This window comes from Anomaloglossus baeobatrachus, chromosome 12 (genome assembly GCF_048569485.1).
Source record: "Anomaloglossus baeobatrachus isolate aAnoBae1 chromosome 12, aAnoBae1.hap1, whole genome shotgun sequence".
Classification (NCBI taxonomy): Eukaryota; Metazoa; Chordata; class Amphibia; order Anura; family Aromobatidae; genus Anomaloglossus; species Anomaloglossus baeobatrachus.
Window position 1 is genome coordinate 69250951 of NC_134364.1, and position 16739 is coordinate 69267689.

Below are 16739 nucleotides of genomic sequence, written 5' to 3' on the forward strand. Positions count from 1 at the left end.
AAAAAATGGAGCTGTCTCCACCTCCTGTAGAGATACATAGACCCACCTCCACTTCTTATAGATTGGGAATAATATCCTATTTGACCAATTATCAGGCCTTTATAAATATGTTATAATTAAGCAGATGTCTCGAAAATCGTGATGGATCGATATGCAAAGTTTCATAACTTATCATAAAGCAATTAAAGGTAACCTGTCACCAGGTTTTTGCTACCCCACCTGAGAGCAGCATAATGTGGGGGTAGAGAGTGATTCCAGCGATGTCACTTACTGGGCTGCTTGTTATTTTGATAAAATCCCTATTTTATCTGATGCAGATTTACCAGTTTTCTGACTGCTGAGCTCTGTATAGCCCAGCTCCCACCACTGATTGGCAGCTTTCTGTGTACACTGTATAGGCAAAAAGCTGCCAATCAGTGGTATGTTTGTGTGAGGGGGTGTTCTATAGAGCCAATGGGTATGAAGAACTACATGGTGGCAGGTTTACTGGACCACAGCTGTACAATACAGCAGCTTGGTTACATTGTTGCAATTCCAGTGATATTATTTGATTGGTTTCCAGGGAAACATAACTTATTGTCCATTGTAAATGATCGCTTATCTTTTCGTTCAGTGACCAGATGGTAATTTCTGAGGTCTCAGGGACCTGGAAGTAGGAGAAATAAACTTGAGTAACTTAATACCCAGCCTTTATTTGTTCTCTACTGTGAAAGGTTAAAGATTCCTGAGATAATTGGCAATAAATGTGTGTCATTTACTGACTTTTGACCAACTGTCGGTATGTGCGAATGTACATGATGTGGAGCCAAAGGACTAGACATGGACTTTTTTTCATGTATAGTGATGACATTACTAGTTAACAATGGAAGATCCAGGACCAGTTCTGTTCTGTTCCTATCTAGTGCCCTATATGATGTCCTAATGAAACTGTAGAGATCAATCAGATGTAACTTGAAGCTCCTGGACACCAAGGCAAAAACGTTACTCGGGTGTCCACCTGTAATACTGGTGTCTGCTCCTGTGCCGCTGCTACGTGTACACCCGCTATAGCTACATCATTGACTTGATATTTCTATATGCAGATGTGTCCTCCCTTATCCATACTTGCCAACTTTTCAAGTGCGCTTGCAAAATTTTGCCTCATCCAAACCCTTTTCTGAAACGTCACCTGAAGCTCCGCATCCCCACTGCCCATTAAACACCTCTCTGAATAGATAAATCTCATAGAGCAGTTTGCTTTCCAGAGTTTTCAGGCAGGAAGTGCTGGGTCTAAGAGATTTGTTTACTTTTCCATAAGCTCCAAAGAGTTGGGAAGTATGTCCTTGCTCTATTACTCGGCTGTTACGCTAGGAATGGGGAAGTACCACATCTACGACAACAGGGAAGGGAAACCTTGTGTTTAGGGAAAGGGGAGATGGTGACCCCTGACTAAACCTTCTGCTGGCCCCTGGCACCCCTGACCACCCTAGATGGATTCTACACCTATGCGCCAAGCAGGATACCTAACCTTGGCTGACCATGAACTGGGCCCTAGGTAGGGAATGGAGGGGATGAGCGCTTACTCAACCCCACTAAGTTCTAAAGAAGACAAAGGGAGGACAAACAGAAGGAGTGAACGAAAATAACTTATCTCCAAGAAGACTCAGGGAGAGAAACAGCAACAAACAACAATGTTTCTTTGGATGAATACAAGCCGACTGCTTGCATTCAAGGCCTATATAGGAGTATAACTCTATCACCAGCAAACACCCAGGGGAAATGTGGGTATTTAAGAACACAAGGAGGAATAGGGACAGATGCCACTGCTGAGCAGGCGGGAGGGTGAGTGCGGCGGCGTCCCCGCTGGGAGGAGGCGGGATAGAGCAGGGTGTTACAGAAGCAAATACCCAATTTACCCCTCTCTAAAGTTGTGCTCATTTTCGTTGGTAAAGTTATGAGGAAAGCCAATATGTCTCAATGGTCGAGCTGGAGAGGTCACTGGAAGAAAAATTTTAAGAAGCCTTGTTATGGTGTACATTATCTATATAAGACGCCCTGGCACCGCCAGGTGGTCACAGAAGTACATTTACACCCTAAATAACATCTTACCACACAAGGTTCCATCAGCCACAAAATCCTAGTCACTCCCCCCTGGGTAAGAAGGGCACGCCAGTGGGCAGAACCAGGCAGATTGGGTTGTGCCCACCTAGGGGTCTTGAGGATCCGGGGGCGGGAACAGACCAGAGCAGATCAGTTTGGAGTTTGAAGTTGGAGGTCGAGTGGAGATGAGTGACAGTGACAGACTGTCAGAGACAAGCTGAGCCTAGTGGAGAGTAGACAGGGTAGTGGTCCTGGTCTACTGGCTAAGTGGCAATCAGTGAACCGTGTCCAAAGGCGACGGGAATACGGTCGCGGGAGATCAAGTGTGGACCGGGACAATGGTTGGAGCCTGTCGGTACCGACAGCGGAGGTCCGGTCCGGAAACTGTGCACAGGCGGGGTACCTGGACCCTAGTTAGAAGACTGTTGCAAGCCCCTTCTCTAATTCACCAGGCCGGGAGCAGGTTTCAGGCCTAGCTCCAGAGGTTTAGCCCAGATAGAGCGAAACGGCAGCCCACCACGGGGGATAAGGTATCTGCATACACCCACTGAAATCCCAAGAATCAGTTTTCGCGGGCACATCTCCCAACCAAAATACACTGGGAGCGGACTTTCCCGTTCCAGACGGAGTCGTCCGAAAGTGAGGAAAATACAGAGTGCCGGAAGAAGGGGCATCGGTGTGGGACCCGAGTACACCCGGACGCGGAAGCCGGCCACTGAAACCTTGGTTTACCAACGGACTCGTGTGTAATTCTTCTATAGTGAGTACACCAACATTCCCCGGTCCAGCCCGACGCGCCACCTCTGGCCTATATCACTCCCCGTGTTCTGGACACTGAGCCCCGGGGCATCCATCCCTACCCACGGAGGGGTTAACATCCAGCTGCTATCCCATCTTCCCCGGGCGCTCCCCAACAGCAGCGGTGGTACCATATCTTACCACACACCGTGGGTGGCGTCACGAAGTATCTACAGCAATCCACGTAAAAATACGTCCCTTTTTTATTTGAGTGTCCGCGCGACCCCCGGGTCCAGAAATCCCTCGAGCCACTGCGGATCCGGATCCGAGTAGACCAGCTGCTACTGACATGGAGGCGGCACATATACATTATACAGATACAGCTTGTGGAAGGTCAGTGATTCCAATTGTCTTACTTCCAGACATCGCATTGTTGTTATGTGAAAGAACCCTTGACGCTTCTTCCCTGGCATACAAGTTCTTAAGCAAATGTTAATAAGAACGGTGGGACTGCCAGGCTATACGCCGAGGACAAACCCTCATCTTTTTCCCAGTGAAAGGTGGAAGTACTTGAGAGCAGAGAGATGACACAATTTAATAAAAACCTACAATAAAAAATCCATTGTCTGTAGCGCTTCTTCTTTTTATTTTTTTCTCTCTCCTGGCTTTAACTCAATTTATTTTTCATTTTGTGGACAAGAGATTTACCCCTTGGTATTAGTTTATGATTTTGCTGAGAGAATTATCCAACATTCACACTCAAAATAGGAAATATTATTTTTATTATTTATTTTGGGCCGTGGCTTACCTAGAAACAAAACTGAGTCAAATCACTTCAATACCACTGTGTTTTTCATTACAAAGTTATTACATGGAGAAATTACTGCAAATTATCTGAAATGAATGGAAATTATGAGGTTTAAATTCCCCAGGTTACAGCAGGCACGGTGCTGGAAATTTCGTTTGTCATCTTGCTGAACATAATTGCTACAACAAAATGTCTCCCATTTTACAACTGCGGCATAACTTATTTATACCGCCGCTGCTGTAATTTTACATCAATAGGTTGCATGGGAAGAGCGCACAGGTGGCGAAGGAAAACAAGTGCTGGGGTTCAGGTGGGACATTAGTCTACAAGGCTATACGGTACGAGATCAACCTGGAAGACCGGGTGGTCTCTACACCCAGCAGTCTAGTGGTGACCCTGGGGTCAGCGCCGTACCTTGACGCTCTGGGACCCCACTGCAAAACCTGTAAAAGGGCCCCCACCTACCATGCGCTATGCTTCTGTCGTGGGCGGAGGAGGGGACGCTGCGCTCACCCACTGCTCGGGTCCGGCTGCTGCTGCTGCACGGTGGCTCGAACGATGGGCCGGATCCCGGGGACTCGAGCGGCGTTCCTCGCCCGTGAGTGAAAGTGGGGTGGTTTGGTTTAGGGATATTGTCCGTGACGCCACCCACGGTTGTGGTGAGGTTGTGACACCACCGCTGCTCTGTACGGGGATCCTGGGAGCGATGACAGGGAGCAGCTTGGATGTTGGTTCTCCCCTCCGTGGGTAGGGGGGTTGGTTGTCCCGGGGCCCGGTGAGGGGTAGGGATGAATGACAGGCGGGTTACGGGGCCTGGTGAGGTGCAGGGTCGCGGGGGCAGCGCTGTGCCGCACGGCACGGTGGTACTCACTCAGCCAATGATGAATGCAAAGTCTCCGGTAAAATAAACGGCTGGATGGACGGGTCCCACAGACGGCTGCGGTAGCTCTCCCGGTAGGTTGGTGGTGACTGCCTTTCCCTGCACCTGTGTTGTGTTTACGGTTCCAATGGCTTCCCACCGGTAACCCGCTCCCCAGCTTGGATGGGTGCTGAGGGAGCCCCTATTGCCCGCAGGCTCTGGCCCTGGGAACTGTAGCCGTGGCGGTGACTGTGTTTCCCTTTACGGTTTGAGCTGTTGCCTTCAATCGGGTCTTGACTGCTGGGAAACCCTGGAGGTTCCCTTCGCTAATGGATTTGACCAGTTTTACGGCGACTCCTAGCCTGGTCGGGGTCCGTAAGCCCTGCCGGATGGTGCTGGCTTCTCTTTGCTCTCCGATCCGGTACCGTCGGGCCACCTCCCGTCTACGGTCCTTACGGTTCGCTCCAATTAGCCTCTCCTGCAGACGGTCACCACTGTCTGCCAACCTTGCTGTACCGTCCGGGCCACACACCCGGACGCCTTCAGTCTGCTCCTCTACCACTTCACTCCCTCCAACTTCAAAACTGATCTCTAAACTGCCTCCTTTTCCCGCCTCCAGGACTGTGAACTCCTCGGTGGGCGGGGCCAACCACCTGGCCCACCCCCTGGTGTGGACATCAGCCCCTGGAGGGAGGCAACAAGGATTTTGTGTTTGGCTTCGGTGTGCCTAACCGGGGTGTGGGGTGTGTTGGTGTAGTTCTGTGACGACCTGGCATGTCCAGGGTGCCACATTCCCCCTTAGTAAAATGCAGACCGTCCGCGGGCTGCCCGTCCATCACCGGTTTTATTTTAAGTGCAAAAGAGTAAAAAACGGTAAAACATGTAAAAACAAGCATTTTTCAATCTTCCCACATCGGGAGGCACATACTCAAACGTTACCAAACATTTTTAATAATGGATACGGCTTCCGCTCTTCTCCCACCCAAACAACCTGGCCCTGATGCTGCCCCTAAGAAGCGGGCAGCACCCCTTGACCCCAGTCCAGCACCAAGTTGCCCGAGCGGGTTCTGTCTCTTTCAGGGGACCCACGTCCATGGGGAACCCCTGAACACCCGGAGGATCGCCACCGGTTTTGGTAGTGACGGGCCTGGGCCATCCCTTTCCTCCAGGCCCATCCTCCCAAATCAGCCTCTCCGGAGGCGGTAACGGTTTAAGCCAAAACACATTTTTATTTACATTCCACTAAGTTTGTGATTGCCCTGCAAGTTCTCGGGCTTGTCCGTAAGCAGTTCCTTACGCAAGGATTACAGGCAGTCCCTATGGGGACAACAGTTGCCGGCAACGGCCGGTTTAATCACGGTTCAATCAGGTAAACTTCTCCGGTTGATTATTCTTTACTTATCATTCACAAACTTTCAAACTGTTACAGGTGGTCCCAACGGGGACAACTTTCAGCGGAGCTCTGCTGCCATCACTCTTACTCTTCTGCTGAGGGGACCTCATCCTCTGCTGCTAATATTTCGAACATGCAGTGACAGGCCTGTTGGGAGAGGGGTGCCTGGTATCCGTTTCCACCGGTGCGCGGGGTGTAGTAAACAACCGGCTCTCCCTCGTAGCGGAGACGCTCACTCATCTTCTCGAATTCAGAGGTGGGCTCGGCGCCGGGGCCGGAGTCATTATCTTTTATCCCTGTGCCAGGCGGGTTGCCGCCAGCTGCCGCAGTCTCCAGGCCTCCGACATCCAGCACGTCAGATTCTACTGTGGTAACACGGGGTAGCAGGTCAGGTTGGTCTACACTGAGGTGCCCCATAAGTAATGGCAGGGACGACGCGAGGGCCGAGACTGGGCTGGGCCCCCCAGCCGCAGTGGCCGGTCCTGGTAGGACATGGGGACGTGGGTTACCCGTCGGCTTCGTCACATCTGCTCCCATCCCATACATTGGGGCAGTCGCAACCAGCATTTCCACCTCATTGGCCCACTGCTCCATCATGAGGTATATCTGATTCTGCTGGCGTTGGTTGAACTTGACTACTCTGACCTTCATCCACGCCACGGTCCCGGGCTCGGGCACAGCGCCTGGTGCCATCCTGGCCGGGGCCTCTGATACATCTTCGTTAAGGGGCCGCGGTCTCGGCGGCTCCCACAGGAGCGGTTCAGGGCGGCCCTGAGCGTCTGCAGCCGATCGGTCCGCCAGGGCGGGTTGGCAGGGTATCGCTACCAGTTGAACGGGTAGCGGGCCTAGTGGTGGGGCAGCAGCAGCTAACACGGGTAGCGGGGGAAGAAGCATGGCGAGCGGGTGCAGGCCGGGCCCCCCAGCCGCAGTGGCCGATCCCTCAGGAATACAGGGGCGTGGGTCTCTTACCCGCTCCTGCAAATCCTCCTCCACCTCGCGTCTCCGCATAGCAGCCACCACGTCCGCCATGTCAGTTTCCCACTCCTCCAGGAGGAGCTGCATGCGGGCCTGCAAAAGGTCGCTCAGCGGGGCGGTCCGGTCCCTCACCCACGCCGCAGTGCCTGGCGCGGGGACTATGGGGTTGCTGGTGGGGCTGTGCATCTCGGCCATAGTGCTTTCCAGGAACCCAGTATCGCTGCAGAGTCCTGGCGCCCCTGCTCCTATAACCGCGGACTACATGCGGCCAGACGCCATCCGTCCCCCTTAGTCTTTTTCCGGCTCCTCCTCTACAGGGGCGGGGTTTCGTTTTTCGCGCCTTCACTACTCGGGAAGACGCTCGAACAAGAACTTTTCGTGCCCAAAATGGCGGCTTCTCAAGTTTTTCGGCCTGACACCTCCGGCGGTCAGACGGCGCACCTCTACCAGACGGCAGAGCGGTACGATCCTGTTCGTGACGCCAAGTTGTCGTGGGCGGAGGAGGGGACGCTGCGCTCACCCACTGCTCGGGTCCGGCTGCTGCTGCTCGGTGGCTTGAGCGATGGGCCGGATCCCGGGGACTCGAGCGGTGTTCCTCGCCCGTGAGTGAAAGGGGGGTGGTTTGGTTTAGGGATATTGTCCGTGACGCCACCCACGGTTGTAGTGAGGTTGTGACACCACCGCTGCTCTGGACGGGGATCCCGGGAGCGATGACAGGGAGCAGCTTGGATGTTGGTTCTCCCCTCCGTGGGTAGGGGGGTTGGTTGTCCCGGGGCCCGGTGAGGGGTAGGGATGAATGACAGGCGGGTTACGGGGCCTGGTGAGGTGCAGGGTCGCGGGGGCAGCGCTGTGCTGCACGGCACGGTGGTACTCACTCAGCCAATGATGAATGCAAAGTCTCCGGTAAAATAAACGGCTGGATGGACGGGTCCCACAGACGGCTGCGGTAGCTCTCCCGGTAGGTTGGTGGTGACTGCCTTTCCCTGCACCTGTGTTGTGTTTACGGTTCCAATGGCTTCCCACCGGTAACCCGCTCCCCAGCTTGGATGGGTGCTGAGGGAGCCCCTTTTGCCCGCAGGCTCTGGCCCTGGGAACTGTAGCCTTGGCGGTGACTGTGTTTCCCTTTACGGTTTGAGCTGTTGCCTTCAATCGGGTCTTGACTGCTGGGAAACCCCGGAGGTTCCCTTCGCTAATGGATTTGACCAGTTTTACGGTGACTCCTAGCCTGGTCGGGGTCCGTAAGCCCTGCCGGATGGTGCTGGCTTCTCTTTGCTCTCCGATCCGCTACCGTTGGGCCACCGCCCGTCCACGGTCCTTACGGTTCGCTCCAATTAGCCTCTCCTGCAGACGGTCACCACCGTCTGCCAACCTTGCTGTACCGTCCGGGCCACACACCCGGACGCCTTCAGTCTGCTCCTCTACCACTTCACTCCCTCCAACTTCAAAACTGATCTCTAAACTGACTCCTTTTCCCGCCTCCAGGACTGTGAACTCCTCGGTGGGCGGGGCCAACTGCCTGGCCCACCCCCTGGTGTGGACATCAGCCCCTGGAGGGAGGCAACAAGGATTTTGTGTTTGGCTTCGGTGTGCGTAACCGGGGTGTGGGGTGTGTTGGTGTAGTTCTGTGACGACCTGGCTTGTCCAGGGCGCCACACTTCATTCTGTACCCACTATGGCTACGCACAACTTTGGGGCTACAGAATAGGGAATTGCTCAGATTTATGACAATGAGGCTACTCTGGATTATGGCTGATTTGCCTGGAATATTGGCATGGGAACGGGGGTAACAGAGTGGGTTATGACAGGACGGGCCAGGCTGGCCCTCAGACTTGACTCCTTGTGTTGTCCCTTATCTCGGAGATAAGCTTGATGGTACATACCGTAGTTACATAGTTACTAAGGTTGAAAAAAGACCTAGGTCCATCTAGTTCAACCTTCCTCCACCAGTTCTACATTTGGTCACAAAGTCATTTATAACCCACAATGTTGTGTGTACTGAGGAAATCATCCAGCCTTTTTTTGAAAGCTGTTATAGTATCTGCCATTACTACCTCTTGTGGTCGGCATTCCACAGTCTGACTGCTCTAACTGTAAAGAACCCTTTCCTATTTAGCTGTTGGAATCGCTTTTCTTCCACTCGCAGTGAATGCCCCCTGGTCTTTAGTATTGTCTTCGGAAGAAATAAGTCATGTGCCAGTCCTTTTTATTGACCACACATGTATTTATACATATAAATGAGATCTCCTCTGAGACGTCTTTTTTCTAAGCTAAACATATCTAACTTTTTCAACCTGTCATCATACGGGCGGTCTCCATTCCTTGTAGTAGTCTAGTTGCCGCCTTTGAACTGACTCTAACTTTTGAATGTCCTTTTTAAAATGTGGAGCCCAAAACTGGATCCCATATTCCAGATGTGGCCTTACAAGTGATTTATAAAGGGGTAACAATATGTTGGGATCACGGGATCTAATCTCTCTTTTTATACACCCTAAAATCTTGTTTGCTTTTGCAGCCGCTGCTTGACATTGAGTACTGCTGCTCAGCTTATTTGTAATGAGAATACCCAAGTCCTTCTCCTGTTCTGTAGTCCCGAGTTTACTTCCATTTAATGTATGCGCAGCTATAGGATTACTCCGTCCTAGGTGCATTACTTTACATTTATCAACATCTCATTTGCCAAGTATCTGCCCATTCTGACATCTTATCCAGATCTTTTTGTAATATTGTACTATCAAGGTCAGTTTTTAATATCCTACATAGTTTGGTGTCATCAGCAAAGACTGACACTTTACTATCAATCCCATCCACAAGGTCATTAATAAAGAAATTAAAAAGAATCGGTCCTAGCACAGATCCCTGTGGCACCCCACTGCTGACTATAGCCCATTTAGAGAATGTTCCATTTATGACTACTCTTTGTTTCCTATCTTTTAGCCAATTCCTTACCCAGTTGCATATAGTTTCCCCTAGTCCTTGCTTCTGGAGCTTTAGTATAAGGCTATTATGTGGTACAGTATCAAATGCCTTTGCAAAGTCCAAATAAATCACAACAGCTGCATTACCAATATCCAGGTTTGCACTTACCCCCTCATAGAACCCCAACAGGTTGGTTAGACACGAGTTATATTTCAGGAATCCATGCTGTCTGTCAGTTATTATATTATTTTCTGCAACATATTTTTGCATGTCATCCCTTAAAATGCCCTCAAAAACTTTGCATACTACTGATGTCAGGCTTACTGGACGGTAGTTGCCTGGATCTACCCTCTTACCTTTCTTAAATATCGGTACCACATCAGCAAGTACCAAGGTCCGAGCACCCAGCATGACCCTAACTCCTTTCCGAGCCCTGATCTTGCTCCTCCTCTCCCATACCCTCGGGGCGGGCATGAAAACACAAAAGTCAAACCCCCACAAAATGATACGGACAAGGGAGAATGGAAACTCGTACACACAGCACTCAAAACACACAGGAGAAACAATATATGTATTGGGAAACAACGGAAAAAGGGAAGGAAGTAACGCATAACAGGGGAACGCTCACTCCATTCCAAAGCGCAGCTCGGATCACCATACACAGGAAAATCACCAAGACCAGGATTACTGGAGCTAAAGCTGCAGCGATCATCGGCACATACAGGAAGGAAGCCTTGCTTTAAATAGGGAGGAGACAGCTGTATGAGGCAATTAGCAACCTGAGCTCTTAGGTCCTGCTCACCAGTCTGCAGGATTTAACTCCTACAGTGCTGAAGACCAGTGAACTTGAACCAGACGATGCCCGGCTCTGGCTGAACAATCCAGAAGCCTTAGGTTGCTTGTCAGACTCTGTGGCATGGACCACTGGAGCTTAAAGTCTCCATATACATCAATGTAAGTTGGCTGAGTCTGTCCATTTTGGCACTTGGCCTCCAAATTCTTCCCAGAAGTTATCTGTTGGCTCCCATGATGGACGGTCAGTCCTGGTGAAATCGGGATGCACAGCTTTAGGGGCACTTTGCACGCTGCGACATCATAGGCCGATGCTGCGATGCCGAGCGTGATAGTCCCCGCCCCCGTCGCAGCTGCGATATCCTTGTGATAACTGCCGTAGCGAACATTATCGCTACGGCAGCTTCACATGGACTCACCTGTCCTGCGACCGTCGCTCTGGCCGGCGACCCGCCTCCTTATTAAGGCGGCGGGTCGTATGTCGTCACTGCGACATCACACGGCAGACAGCCAATAGGAGCGGAGGGGCGGAGATGAGCGGGATGTAAACATCCCGCCCACCTCCTTCCTTCCGCATATCCTACGGAAGCCGCAGTGATGCCGGTAGGAGATGTTCCTCGCTCCTGCGGCTTCACACACAGCGATGTGTGCTGCCGCAGGAGCGAGGAACAACATCGGACCGTCGCGTCAGCGTAATCATGGATTACGCCGACGCTGCACCGATGATACGATTACGACTCTTTTGCGCTCGTTAATTGTATCATCGAGCCTTTACACACTACGATGTCGCATGCGATGCCGGATGTGCGTCATTTTCAATTTGACCCCACCGACATCGCACCTGCGATGTCGTAGTGTGCAAAGCCCGCCTAAGAATGCTATTAATCTGCAGATTTTTTTACATGACAGGGAACAATTTCAGGACCACCCATAGACTATAAACATCCACAATCTACTTTGCAATGATATTTTAAAACGTCATAGTAGAGCAGCTGTGCTTGATCGTCAAACTGCAGGAATGGTTTATTACTGTCTCTGCCTTCTCTATCACTTTATACTCAATGCTGAATGATCCCTGAGTACATGGTAGTAAAACACATTAATGGTGCTTCCTCCTCCGAAGCCAGCGATCATATGATCTTTAAATGCAGGGAGGGAGCATGAGCTGTTGGGTCTTGAGACAATCTGAGCCCTGCTATTTGCATTTCCACTGTAAGTGAGGCTGATATACCCGCCCCAGTTACAGGGGAAATAAGATTTAAATAAAAAAGTATTTAAAGCATCACTCCAGCATGTGTTGTTTTTTCAACCCTTGAATGGCGCTTTAAACCTAAGCCTCTAGCCCCCTTGTCATATACTCACCTAACGATGTCTTCATCTTTTGCCAGTCCCTTGGCACCATCTTGTGACAGTAACATCTGACTGGTACTTCACAAGGTGTCAATGCATCTCTATGAGAGCCAGAACAAGGCCAGAACAAGGTCCTCATAGAGATGGATGGAAGAGTGTCTTCTGGCGCGCTGCATAAAACGCTGGAGCTGCCAGCAGGTCACAAATCACCAAATATCGACAGAGCGGCGGTGGTAGAGGGCGAAGACGGCGGAAGGTGAGTATCGGACAGGGGGCAGGGGATTTGCATTTAAAGCACCACTCCAGCGGTGAAATAGAAAAACAAAAATGGTGGAGTGTGGCTTAAAAGTTTAAAGTTTTAGTTTTCAGGACTAATAGCTAGTAATGAACGGGCACTACTATGCTCGGGTGCTTAGTACAAGCAGTTGGATGCTCGTATGGGCATGACTCGAGCACCTGAGCATAATGAAAGTCAATGGGGGACATGAGCATGTTTTCAGGAAACCTTCTGGAAAAAGTTTCCCATTGACTTCCATTATACTTGGCTACTCAAGTCGCGCCCATTCGAGCGTCCAACTGCTCTTAACGAGTACCAAGCACCCGAGCATGGTAGTGCCCGTTCATCACTAGTTACGAGTACTGAGCACCCGAGTATGGTAGAGCTCTCTCATCACTAGTTACGAGTACAGAGCACTCGAGCATGATAGTGCCCGCTCATCCTTAGTTACAAGTACAGAGCACCCGAGCATGGTAGTGCCCACTCATTACTAGTTACGAGTACTGAGCACCCAAGCATGGTTGTGCCCGCTCATCACTAGTTATGAGTATTGAGCACCCGAGCATGGTAGTGCCCGCTAATCACTAGTTACGAGTATCGAGCACCTGAGCATGGTAGTGCCCGCTCATCACTAGTTACGAGTATCGAGCACCTGAGCATGGTAGTGCTCAATTATCACTAGTTACGAGTACCGAGCAGCTAAGCATGGTAGTGCCCGCTCATAACTAGTTACGAGTACAAAGCACCCGAGCATGGTAGTGCCCGCTCATCATTAGTTACAAGTACAGAGCACCTGAGCATGGTAGTGCCCACTCATTACTAGTTACGAGTACAGAGCCCTGAGCATGGTAGTGCCCACTCATTACTAGTTACGAGTATCAAGCACCTGAGCATGGTAGTGCTTACCCATCCCTATTACGAGTACCGAGCACCCGAGCATGGTAGTGCCCGCTAATCACTAGTTACGAGTACTGAGCACCTGAGCATGGTAGTGCCCGCTCATCACTAGTTACGAGTACTGAGCACCTGAGCATGGTGGTGCCTGCTCATCACTAGTTACGAGTATCGAGTACCTGAGCATGGTAGTGCCCGCTCACCACTAGTTACGAGTACCGAGCACCCGAGCATGGTAGTGCCCGCTCATCACTAGTTATGAGTACGGAGCACATGAGCATGGTAGTGCTCACTCATCGCTAGTTACGAGTACAGAGTACCCGAGCATGGTAATGCTCGCTCATCACTAGTTATGAGTACCGAGCACCCAAGCCTGGTAGTGCTCACTCATCACTAGTTACGAGTACTGAGCACCCAAGCATGGTAGTGCCTGCTCATCACTAGTTACGAGCACAGAGCACCCAAGCATGGCAGTGCCCGCTCATCACTAGTTATGAGTACCGAGCACCCAAGCCTGGTAGTGCTCACTCATCACTAGTTACGAGTACTGAGCACCCGAGCATGGTAGTGCCCGCACATCACTAGTTACGAGTACTGAGCACTCGAGCATGGTAGTGCCTGCTCATCACTAGTTACGAGTACCGAGCACCCGAGCATGGTAGTGCCCGCTCATCACTAGTTACGAGTACGGAGCACCCGAGCATGGTAGTGCTTGCTCATCACTAGTTATGAGTACCGAGCACCCGAGCATGGTAGTGCTCACTCATCATCACTAGTCCTAAAGTAAGTATGCAGTCAGCTCTTAGACTCCCCCTAGTGGCGGCTGCAAAGAGACAGAATTTTGTCATTTTACTCCGTCTATTCAAGTAATTTGCAGTTTTTGTGTTACGAATAAAAAGCACCAGTAGACACTGGGTTGAAATGGGCCTCCCAAATACTGGATCCTAGTAACCTTTGGTAATGCTACTTTTAAGTACTATGTAAAATATTTACCCTGCGCAATAGAATAAAGCGTTGGTCCGTTTCCTCTGCTTATGCATTTCTTCCACCGGTCTTTGGTAAAGTTCTGTGTTTATTTTTATCAGATGTGGAATGCAGCGAGTCGGCTTCAGTCCTTGCTTTCATTTGTAGCAGCCTTTTCTTCCCGTGCTGTAAATCTCCGAAACAGTCACATAAATCATACAAATTGTAGAAAAATATTGACTGTACGGTTATGAATTCGTGAATGCTTTTAAAATGCTTGAACGTCGACCGTGACCCCGATCCATACGTTGTGCGGCGGTAGAAGAGTAAGAATGGTCGCTCTGACCTGTGATCTCCTGATGAATTTACCAGTGTCTGTGCAGATACATCCAGGAAGGATAAAGAGGAATCATAAATCTGACTTTGGGCAAAAGTTCTTAGCGAAAAGCAGAAAGACAAATGAACCTGGATCTTACGGTGTCCACGGCCAGCATACCATTGCCAGATGGCCCCAAATGCCTTTTCGCACCCACTTTGCCACGTTCTTCACTTATCAGCACTTTTGACTGTTTTCTCAGCAATACTCTCAAGTAACCGTCACATTATACTTGGCGTCTGTGCTAAATTATCAATTACAAAAAGGAGCCTCGGCCTCCGGTGACATAGATGAGTAGCAATACGAGTTAGAAAAGTTCTCCTCTCCATTCAAAGCCAAAGCTAAAGTCAATTGGTTTCCGAGCTACATGGCGCTTCTCCCCCCAGAAAATATGACTTTATAACAGGAGGCTCCACCCGAAAAATAAGAAAACACCTGGACTACACCTTTAAGTACAAGTATTTGGACTAAAAAAAAAACAATTTTTGCAATTGGGTTCAGTTAAATTTTCTTCACTGTCTTTGTTTTCCTGCAGAGTTAACTGAGAACTGTCAGTGAGCTAAGAGTTAACTGAGAATCCGTCAGTGAGCTTGTAACGCTTCTATTTGTCATTTTTCTGAGCCGATTTATGACCAGATCAACTGTGATGTGGTCTGTGGTGATAGTTAAGGGCAGATAATGTGAAACTCCCCCGATGCGCAAAAATTGTGATTGTCTATCATAAAGATTATAGACACTTTTTTTTAACCTAAAAACATGTATTGTGGACTAGTGTTTCATTAAAAAGTTTGCACAATTTGGCTTGTACAGGTTTTTTCTTTCCCTTTAAAATGAGTTAGCTGAGAATTAGTCATTGAGCTCATTCCGACTGAGCGTTTGTAACTCTTCTATCTGTCTTGTTCTGCAGCTTTTCTCAGCTGATGAATGACCACATCAAAGTTCACCTCAACTTGGATGTGGCCTGTGGTCATAAATGAGTTAATAAAAAAGGCAGATAAGATGAGGCCCCCCTGATTAGCGAGGGTTACACATTGTGATCGCCCATCGTAAAATATATTGACAATTCGTAGGGGCAATTTTAAAAAACTGAAATGCTTATATTTTGGACTAAAAAACTTTTTGCAATTGGATTTCTTTAAAAATAAAAATTGCACTTTTTGGCTTAGGACGGGTTCACACTGAGTTTTTTTTGCTGAGTTTTTGGAACAAAGATTCAAAATTTGCTCAAACACTTGAAGTTTTCGCACCAAAAACCTCCTAAAAAGAAGACTTTAAAAATTCTTGAAAAATATTTTTAGTTAATTTCTATAGGAAAATGAGGTATGTAAACACAGAGGGTTTTTTGCTAAGTTTGGAGCAAAAACACTAAGATTTTGAGTAAATTTACATTTTAGAGGAGGATTTCGAGAGTTTCTGCTCCAAAAACTCCTTGAAAAACTTAGCTTTAACTCTTCAATCTGCCTTTTTTCTCAGTTCCTCTCAGATAGATGATTTATGACCGCATCAAAGTTCCACTCAACTTTGATGTGGGTAAAATAAAATAAGATAAAAGGAGCTTCCTGATGGATTCTCAGTTAACTCTTTAGTCAGTAATTTGCAGGATGGGAAAAACGGTGGAAATTATTTAATGAAATCCAATTGCAAGGTTTGTTTAGCCTGAAATACATGCATTTAAGTAAAAAAAAAAATTTCCTCGAAGGTGTCCATATCCTTTTAAGGATGGATGGTTTCCTTACTGCATATCTTTCTATGAACCAGAGACACATGGAGGGTCATATATGTACTCTCACTCAATCATGCTCTCATCATCTACCTAGGTTGTAAATTAAAGGAGCACTCCAGCTACGATTAAAGGAGCTCTCCAGCTACAATTAAAGGAGGACTCCAGCTACAATTAAAGAAGGATTCCAGCTACGATTAAAGGAGCCCTCCAGCTACAATTAAAGGAGCTCTCCAGCTACAATTAAAGGAGGACTCCAGCTACAATTAAAGAAGGATTCCAGCTACGATTAAAGGAGCCCTCCAGCTACAATTAAAGGAGAACTCCAGCTACAATTAAAGGAGGACTCCAGCTACAATTAAAGGAGAACTCCAGCTACAATTAAAGGAGCCCTCCAGCTACAATTAAAGGAGAACTCCAGCTACAATTTAAGGAGCACTCCAGCTACAATTAAAGAAGGATTCCAGCTACGATTAAAGGAGCCCTCCAGCTACAATTAAAGGAGAACTCCAGCTACAATTAAAGGAGCCCTCCAGCTACAATTAAAGGAGAACTCCAGCTACAATTAAAGGAGCACTCCAGCTACAATTAAAGGAGGA

At 49.1% G+C, this 16739-nt stretch overlaps 1 long non-coding RNA gene across 1 annotated transcript in view; it reads right to left on the reverse strand.

Annotated features, from left to right (window-relative positions):
- Window positions 1-16739, reverse strand: part of LOC142257500 (uncharacterized) — a 183093-nt gene that overhangs the window by 165158 nt on the left and 1196 nt on the right. The gene's annotated exons all lie outside the window — the stretch shown is intronic.